Here is a 10,682-nt window from a genome sequence, read left to right on the forward strand (position 1 = left end):
CCCCACCAGTGGCGTAACTTCATCCCAGGTGCCCGGAGGCAAGATAAATGTTGGTGCCCCCCCCAAATTAAAATGTACCACCGCCCCAGCACCTATGCCAGCCCCAGCTGCCGCCCCCCTATGCAGTTCCCCCAATAGTGGTCCCTCTGTGCAGTGCCCTCTGTAGAGGTCCCCCTATGCAGTGCCGCCTATGTAGTGCCCCCCAGTAATGGTCCCCCCTTGCAGTGCCCCAGTACTAAGGGCCCCTGTAGTGCTCCCAGTAGTAAGCCCCCTGTAGTAAACCCCCAGTAATGCCCCCTGTAGAAAGCCCCCAGTAATGCCCCCTGTAGTAAGCCCCCTGTAGAGAGCCTCCTGTAGTAAGCCCCCAGTAATGCCCCCTGTATCAAGCCCCCTGTAAAAAACCCCAGTAATGCCCCCTGTAGTAAGCCCCCGTAATGCCTCCTGTAGTAAGCCCCCTGCAATGCCCCCTGTAGTACGCTCCCGTAATGCCCCCTGTAGTAAGCCCCCAGTAATGCCCCCTGTAGTGAGCCCCCAGTAATGGCCACTGTAGTGAGCCACCAATAATGCCTCCTGTATTGAGCCCCCCCCCGCGAGCGCACACACATACAAAAAATAAAATACTTACCTGAAACCCTGCTCCAGTCCTGCTGCCTTCCGTTCCCGGGGCCCACTCCTCGGAACTATGGGAGTGATGTCATGACGTCACTCCCATAGTGCATTGTGGGACCCGGAAGCGGAGCTCACACTGAGCTCCGTTCCTCCGGCTACCGCAGGGGGGAACGTAGGAGCCAGGCGCCCGCTGGTAATACAGTCAGCGGGCGCCCGGCAAATAGGGGGATTGCACCCCCCTGTATTGACGCCGCTGGAGGAGGAGCACCGATCAGCGGCGCTCCATCTCCATGGCAGTGACGGGAACGGCCCGGGGGACAATGGAGCCAGGTGCCCGCCTTAAGGGCTGGAGCCCGGAGGTAAATGACTCCATTGTCTCCGGGAGTTCCGCCACTGCATCTCAACCAAGAAAGAATGCCCTAGACGGGACCGCTCCATAGAGCGCCATCGCCGGTGCACGTGGATGTCATCTGAAAGTGGTTGGATTGGTACCCAAAATTAAAGTACTTTTTTGGGGTCTTGTAAAGTCTTTTTTTTTTTAAATGTTGACACAGTTTACCTTTGGGGGACTGTCTTAAGCCTGCATGGGGGTTCCCGCAACGTTGCACCCCCAAACCCCAACTCTGCACTTTTTTCTGCCTGCTATTCATAGACAAAACTTTTTTGCCTATTACACTGCAATGACTTTCCACCTAGACAGAAAGTCTTTGAAATTGAATACGGCGATACTTTTCCGCCTGGCGAAATGACGTCATCGGCGAAACTTTTTCGCCGATCTCGGCTTTTCGCTCCAAATTGAATAGGGGCCCAAGTCTTAACTCCAATCCACCCAAACTCCACTTGATCCTTTTGAGGTCCAGGAATGTGAAATAGCCAACCAAAATCGAGACAGTCGTCTTAAATGCCATCTTTTGTTAGTATTGAGTAATGTATCACTTGCTGAATTTTACAAATATTAATACAAATTGCATACAACATGCATTTGCTAATATATCATATAGTTTTGTGGGATGGGAGCACAAGATGAATCCATAATAAAATGATAAGATTTGGGGAAGTTTCCTAAAATGTATAATCCCTTTCCAAATATTAAGATAATGAAACCTTTAACTCTTCAGAGGTCCTTCTAGTCAAGAATTCGGCAACACTTTCAAAATAAGCTTCAGAACAGAAATGGATGCAGTCCAACTGTTTGAGGCTATGTTTTTAATAGTAAAATGTTTCGCAATTTCTTTAAACACATTAAGAAAGAAATCAATTCACTTTTTTATGTGTTTTTAAAAGTACCCAGAACAAACTGCAATTCTGTCTTGTGGCACTGCGCTCTCATTCCTTCAGATGCTGAATTCCTAATCCTCTCGAATATTGGCTGTCATGGATTGAGTCCAGAAACATTTATAGTAGTTTATTTTAAATGCATAATCACTGTTAATAATGGCAATGAGTCATTCACAATATTATCTGTACTCAGCAAAAATTAATAAACTATTATACTGTTGTAACTTAATTTCAGTCCTCAATATTCTTTTTTTTAACCGGTTGAAACCTTAATGAAATTCTGTGTGCGTGTTGAATGTAATAATGTGCCATGTTTTTCTCAGTGAAACCAATTCTAAAAGCCAAATATTATTGGCAAATGATTATTAGGCAAGAAGCAAATGTTGTCATGTTGGGTATAACGTCGCAAAGATTTTGTGAACAGATTTCGCTCCGTAAAATCCATCCAACAAAGAGCTGCAGGACAACAGAAACTCATGACCGACAAAAGTAGGACAGTCTACCTCTGGATCACTCGGAAGACCCCCGATTGCCAAGCCTATGAAAAATTTACAACCTCATCCATTGCTTGAGATCCAAATTCAAATTAGATCGTGTTTCATTGTTGATATCCAACAACACAGGAGGAATTTCAGTAAACCAAAGGCTGTCTTAAAAACAAGAAGGTGAAAAATTCACAAAACAGAGATGTCTGAGAACTTTCTTACAACCGTTTCGTGGAGTTCTGTGAACTCTCTTTGCAAATAGGAGTTTTTGTAATAGATGAGAATATTAACAATAATGATTCAAAATATTGTATTATGACATAGTAAACTTCAGGTATATAGTAATCTACTAGTATGGTGATTATCATCTATTTTCTGAGTGGGTAGGGCCATAATGCCTGCTTTGGAAATAAGTAAATACAGGTTGAGTCTCCCATATCCAAAATGCTTGGGACCAGGGGTATTTTGAATAACGGAATATTCCGTATTTTGGAATATGTGCATACCATAATGAAATATCTTGGGAATGGGACCCAAATCTAAACAGAATGCATTTATGTGTTATATACACCTTATACACACAGCCTGCAGGTAATTTTATACAATATTTTCAATAATTTTGTGGCTCAAACAAAGTTTGTGTACAGTGAACCATCGAAAAGGAAAGGTTTCACTATCACAGTCATTCTAAAACAAAATCCGTATTTCGGAATATTTGGATATGGGAGACAGTGTTCTCCACCCAGGCTGTCAATTAAGCTAGAAAAGTACAGGTATTTGCCCCAGAAGGGGGCAGTTCCAGACAAATGCAGGAGAGACTGTGGGGGTGATTTATCAAAGCTTGGAGAGAGAGATAAAGTGGAGAGAGATAAAGTACCAACCAATCAGCTTGGACTGTCATTTTTAAACACAGCCTGTAAAGTAACAGAAGCTGTTTGGTTGGTACTTTATCTCTCTCCAAGCTTTGATAAATCTCACCCTGTATAATTTGTTAAAAAGAGAAATTAAATGTCAACATTGTAAAATAATTTTGAGTGACGCTTTGCTGCTGTGCCAGTGTGTTGTTTGTCCCTTGTTTTATGGTCTCCATACACTTTGCAGTATTCCAATCCAATCAAGTCATGCTTACTGAAGTTGTAATTTTTTTTCAATCTTACAGGTGTGTCCTCATACACCGAGTCTTTTTGCGCAATATGACGCAAGATACATTGTGCGACTTAGATGTTCCGCCACGGGTAAAGATTCTCAGAATTTCGTACTTATTCCTGAATTTAGCATATATGCTGCATCGTAGCTGCATCAAAAGTCGCTTATAGTCAGGGGCATAATTAGATATTTGAAGGCCCCATAGCAAAAGTTTGTAAGGGCCCCTATGTACCACCCAATGGTGACAAATGTATATAACACAGAGATTGGTCCTCAAGGCACCCTAACGCTCCAGGTTTTAAATATAACCATGCTTGGGCACAGGTGACTTAACTAATACCTCAGTCTTTTGATTAAACCATCTGTGCTCAACCATGGATATCCTTTAACCCTGCACCGTTAGGGTGACGTGAGGGCCGTGTTTGGGAACCTCTGATATAACACATGTAACTTTGACAAGGAAGTTGGGCCCCCCGCAGCTCTGGGCCCCATAGCAGCTGTGACCCTTGCACCTATGGTAGTTATGAACATGATTATAATGTGCACTTAGGATTAGTATTTTGTCACAATGATGGTTTTATGCAGCGCCAGTGTCTTTTGTTGCATTAGTGATATAAATAGCAAGTTTGGTAAATACAGTGTTGCAGGACGCATGGAGCGGCTGAGTCACAAAGTCTGTGCTGTGAGGATAGGTGTTTATGGACACATCTGTATATACAATGCAGCTGATGTAGACTTCAGTGTTCACCAGATTGCGCAACATTTTTGGTGTGTCTGTATACTGCACATGCTCCGGTGCTAAACGCATGCAAGTATGGGTGATACATTGTTGCACGCATTTCAGTCACATGGGAGACATTACAGCCAACATGCTTTTATCTCTGCTACTATAAGCATATAAAGTCTAAAGTATAAAATAAGTATTAAGAATTGCACCAAAGAAATTCAGAGAAGAAATGAGATTTATGAAATGTATTTGTTTGTAAACCACTTTAAATATTACCTTTTAAAACCCCAAAGAACATTAACAAATCACAGTCAAACAGGGGTGGGGAACCTTTTTTCTGCCGAGGGCCATTTTGATATATATAACATTATTTGCGGGTCCAGTGCAGGCCACGCCCCTCCGTGTGATGTCACATGGGGGCTGGGCCACAATCGCCGGTGATTACAGCAATGTAATCCGGGGAGCTGTAAGGGCAGTGGTGTGACCATCTGAAGTGTCCTAAGGATGCTCCAGGCGGCACTGCTGCATAGATTCTGGCTGCAGGGTGCCATTCTAGGCACCCTGCTAGCCAGATGGGGCTAGCAGAAAAAAGCTTTGAGGGCCAGACCAAATGATTCTGCGTGCCTTATACAGCTCCGGGCCTGAGGTTCTCCATTCATGCAGTAAACAGTATACAGAATTAGATACCTTGTACTGTGCAGTTGATTAACAGGTCAAAATTAGTATAAATCCTTGGATCATGAGGCTAACTCTGGAAATGACGGACAGTTGCAATTCCAACTATATTTTTGGGATCATTTTGCTGCTAATTTACGGTGAAAGTGCACTTGTGGGATGAAACTTTAGGCTATATTTTTGCATGTGACAATATGGATTTTTGTGTTTAAAGAGCATATTACTTTGACCTCCATTTTGGATGTAGCTAAGTGAATGCTGATTTCATTGCATAATGCATTGCAGCATAGATCTGCCATTCTGCCAACACGCTATTGGCTTTTATACATTTAGACACAAGCAAATGGAAACAGAGAGGAATGTTACATTTATAAATTCAGGATTAACAGAATGTTGAATGGATCTTGAATGTGCTGTGATTTAAATGGTATTCAGTGCATCCTGCTTCTGTTGCTACCAACAACAAAAAAAAGCATTTTAATTGTACATTTGGCTGCTGGAAGTGGTTCTTTAAATTACAAGGAAAAGAACGATGGATTCATTGCATTCGGTAATCTGTAAATAGACTGACTCTCCATGAAATGTGGCATCAATTGCAGAAGCTCCCATTTAGTTTTAGTTGAATAAAGCCCGCGCTAAATACACAAATAACATCAAAACTTGCTGGATTAGAGCGGGGCAACTTGTACTTTAAATCACAATTGTCAATCATCACCCAGGATTAAGGGATATAGTTTAAAAACCTAAAAGCAAGCACTTCCTTTTAGCTGCTGCCTACTGGGCATTTTGGATTTGTGCCCAGGAATAGATTTGCTTGAAACAAGACTGCCCCCCTTCTACCATCTGAGAGTAATGCATTAGTGCCATCTGCTACTCTGTACGGTGACCAAGATCAGCAGGCAGAACAATTTACAGCTAATGTCTAACAAAGAGTGCTATAATTTTATATACGTGTTTCATATAGGTTTATTCGCATTTATTAAGGAAGTGTTTTGCATTTTGTATGTTCTAATTTCCCAGCTGTCATTCTGGAGATACAGTCTCGTAGCATCCTACATTAAAATATCCAAACAATAGATGAGGGCAGATGGTATTTTCCATGTATATGTATATATATATACATCCAAATTAGTGATGTGCGCGAACCCCAGTGTTTTGCTTTTGGTTCTAATTCATCATTGTGTTTTGGTTTTGGCAAAACCACCCTCAAGTGTTTTGGTTCGGATTTGGTTTGGTTTTGAATTCTTTAAATATCGATGAAAATCAATAATAAATTTTTTTTTTATAAAATAATCGATAAAAAAAAAAAAATTAGATAAGACATTTATTTTGGACCTATTTGCATCCAAAACCCGAGTTCAGTTTTTAAATCCGAGTTCCGAACTGACTGCAGAACTGAACCGGGACTCTGTTCGACTCAGAACCCCAAAATTATACCAAACTAGGACTCGATTCGATGCAGAACCCCTAAATTTGGGTTCATATTTCAGGAAAACCAAACCGCACATCCCTAATACAAATGCAGAGGAGTGGGAGAGTTCTTTCCTCAAAGTGGTCCAAACATGCCCCAGCCCAGCCATGCCTGAAGTGTAAGCAGGACATCTTAGGATATGACAGGACCTTTCTGGGACAGAGAAATTGTCTCCTGAAATTGGGAAGATCTGGAAGCCTAGCTATTTGTGGGTATGTATAGTTATAGTATGTATAGTTATAATAAGTGATCATAAAACACAACTTAATGTACACAGCTATAAACACTAATATTAATATACAGGCATACAGTGCCTTGTAAGGAATTTGAAAGGCACATAAGCAGCTATAATGTTACTGAATAACAAATCCTACACTGACATTTTGTTCTAAGTGAGATTTTTTTTCACAGCTCTGAATCTCAAAATATGTATTTAAAGGGATATTGTTTTATGTTACAAATGCATCTTAAGGGGGGAAAAACTGAAAAATGCTGTTTGCAGAAATACTTAATCTCTTTGATGCAGAAGCTCTTAGTTTACACTGGTAAAAGAGAGTTGCCAAACATGCACACATTTGGCTTCCACTCCGCAAAGGAATCATTACAATAACTGCCACATTTTCTGGATAAAACAGAAAAACACAGTTAGGGGATAATTATTCAGGTGGTGAATCTGAAGGACATCTGTGCAAATAAAGACTTCCGAGCATCTTAAAGAAGTTACAGATAAAGCAGTACAAATGCATACATTAGTAAACTGGTGCAAAACACTATTGAAGTGTTTGGATGTCCCATTGAACACTGTTGGTTATCAGGAAGTAGAAGCTACATCAACGGGCCAGACACTGCTTAAAAAGATAATCCCTCAAAACGCTCTGCAAAAAAAAGGAGACTGTAGAGGTCAGTAGCTGAAACCACACTTGCCTACTCTCAGGGAACATCTGGGAGACTCCTGAAGTTTGAGCAGTCATCTGGACTCCCGGGAGAGCAGGGCAACCTGCTTCCCACTGGCATCACTAGGGGGGTGCGGGCCGCACTGGGTGACACCATCCAAGGGGGTGACACCAAAATAGCAGAGCTGCTCTGCTATATTGGTGTCACCCCGTCGGATGGTGTCACCGTGACATGGAGAGAGGAAGGGGAGAGATTGTGGGCTGCCCCAGCAGCTGCAGGAGCGCTGGGGAAGCCCACTGTGTGCCAAGAACGGGAGGAATACACGCCTCCCGGATTGGCACACATAGGGGTGTGGCTTCACTGCTGAAGCCACGACCCCTTTTGTGAAGCCACACCCCTTTTGAGAGCATTTCAGTCCTGCCACACCGGGTATCACAGAGGTAAGTGACGCCTCTGCTGCTTCCCACCCGCTTTCCAGCAAATTGTGTCATCATGACAGTTTTAACCCCACCCCAACAGTGGCCACCTGCATCTCCCTTCAGGGAAATCTCTTAGAGGGCAAAGAAAATAAGTATGGCTCAGTATGGAATAAAGTTGCACCAATCAACCATATAAAGATCTATGCATACTACTGGCCCATGTGGAAGGGTGACACAGAAGGAGCTATTACTCAAAATGGACCATGTAAAAGTATATATGGAATTTGTCAGTAGGGCCCTAACTATGGGGGTGCAAGTGGTGCCAGTGCGCAGAGCACAGGGCCCTGTGGGTGGCGCCGTCGTCCCGCGACACCTATATGTGGCCTGCAGGGTGCCTGAAACTTCACCCTGTAGCCACTAGAACTACTGCAGAGCTGCCCGGAGCACCTTGCAGCCTTAGTATGCTCTGGGCAGTGCTCTGCTTACTTACTTTACTATGTCTCCCACATTGATTTACAAAATAAAACAACATCCAGATTTAACAAAGATGTTCAGACACAAACACATAATGAAGGTGCTCTGTGTCATCATGGGACAATACAGGCTGAAGAACTTGTGACACTGGATTTGTTTGAAATAAATACTTTAGCAGAAGAAGTGTCACAATCCGTTCTTGTGACACTTACCACTGTGACTGCACTGCCGCTGGTCTCACAGTGCAGGGCGCCTCTCGGGAGTTCCAGGCAACTGGTTCCTCATGATGAAGACTGTATGGTTCAGACAGTTTGGTAATGGCTGTGGGGTGTTCAGGTCCACAGCTGTTGCGGCTCACTGGTGTCCCAGATGCCCTGCCCATCTCGGAGGATGACTGAATTGTAGTGCGCAGACATGCCGTCTTCTGGACTTTATCAATTCTGCTTGTGATTTCATCAATTATTCCCTATTTAATGAGTCTGTGCTTGGCTATTGCAAGTGTACCCTGTGTTATGATCCAGAAGTTCCTGTGTCTTGTATTGTTGATTGGAAGCTTTTGGTTGACTTTCCATTGGATTAACATTGCCTGGATTTATCTGACCACAGTTTACCAACTCTACTGTTTTCCATAATAACTTTGTTGGCCCTTGCCTGTACCTCTGATTGGATATATATGACATACCGTGTGCCAACCTTAGTGCTGACCAATTTACTTCATTAATCTTGCCAATACCACTGCCTGCATGTATCCAACAAACCGTGTACTGACCTTGTGTCATGCCTGAGGGTTGGATTTGGCTGGAACAGGCATGGGAGGCTGAAGTGGTGTGAACAAAGCTGGAAGGATTGAGTCAGCTTTTCCTCATATGTTTGAGAGAAGAGAGGGAGCAGTGGAACTGTTAGTGCTTGCCCGAAAGTGGGTACAAGAATAAAATAACTTTATTAGACTGGAAGTTGAATTGGAACTGTAATTGCAGAATCAGATAGGAACTGATGTTGTATAATCGATGATATAGAATCGATGATGCAGGATCGGATTGGAACCAACATTGTTGAATTGATTATGTAGAATCAATGATATAGAATTGGTGATGCAGGATCGGATTGCAACAAATGTTTGGAGACTGGAAATGATGTTTGGAGGTATCGGATTGAGACCAATGGTAATAGGTATCAACTGGAACCAATGGTATCAGGTGGAACCGATGGTAACAGGTATAGGCTGGAATCGATGGTAGGTACCTGGGAGATCAGCACAGAGCTGTAACTACAGCAGAAGTGACGTCGTACTGGCAATTTGGGCCAGTCAGGAAGTTGAACTTATAAGGCTGAGCGTTCAGTGATTGGATGCTGTGGTCAGGTCGTCTGGGGGCAGTGCACAGAGTGGTGGAGGAGAGTCAGGTGCAGTGGCATCATGAGGGCCCCTGCAGTTATGTTATTGGGATCCCTAGTGAGGCCACATCCTTTTATTTAGGTCAAGCCCCCTTTTTGGCCGGGTGCACTGGGTGTATTCAGAGTGCACATCGGATTTCACCAGACCCAGTGATGCCTCTGCTCAGGTGACTGAGTCCAACATGGCTGCGCCCATACTGAGTTTTGGAGAGAACTTTGGCATGTAGTTTGAGTACCAGCATGCTGTGGAAGTGTAGAGGGAACAAAATGGACAGAGAGCAATTACAGGATTTATCAGGATTCTGCAGAGTTCACAGACAGAAGGAAACTCAGGTGAATAATCAGCTTGGAAGGAGCACAGTCTCTACCAACACTAAAGGTGTTGCAGTCTGCATGCTGAGCAGAATTCCCAGGCAAATCAGAATATCCTGATCCACAGGACAAGTGGCAGAGGTAAGACATGAGACAACTAATAACAAATGAGATAAATAATCAAAATCGTGACAGTACCCTTCTCTTCATGAGTGGACTCTGGACACCCACATTGAATCTCAGAAGTACTTGAAGAAGAATTTCCATACAGAAAAATTACAGAAGCGGAATCCAGAAGAACCCACAAACACTCTTAAACTGAAGTCCTTAGAAGTCTTCCAAATTTTCATCTATAAAAAATACTGTAAGACCTCTGTTATCAGAACAAGTGGACCATCTGTCATCACTGTAAACAGAATTTTTTTCCTGGGATAATACATCACTAGGAAGGATATAACCCCCCATAATGTAACTTGAGTCATCTATAAAATCACTATCAGAATCAGAGTCTATATCCAAAGTGAGCATTGGATTATTTTTTGGGGAAACAGAAGAGTCTAAGGCCCTCATTCAGAGCCGGACGCTCTGAGCAGAGCGCTCGCTCTGAATGAGGGCCGTCCTCCATAAAAATGGAGCGTCCTCCTGGACGCTCGTATAGCTGTGGGTCACCACCCACAGCACATACGAGCATGCAGGATGATGGTTGCGATGGTCTTGACCATCGCGACCATCGTCAGTGCGACCAGAAGCCTGTGGTCGGGGTTTTCGACCACAAGCCCTGGAGTGATTTTGGCTCTATC

The sequence above is a fragment of the Taudactylus pleione genome, unplaced genomic scaffold (genome assembly GCF_031769625.1).
Source record: "Taudactylus pleione unplaced genomic scaffold, aTauple2 ptg000712l, whole genome shotgun sequence".
NCBI classification, from domain to species: domain Eukaryota; kingdom Metazoa; phylum Chordata; class Amphibia; order Anura; family Myobatrachidae; genus Taudactylus; species Taudactylus pleione.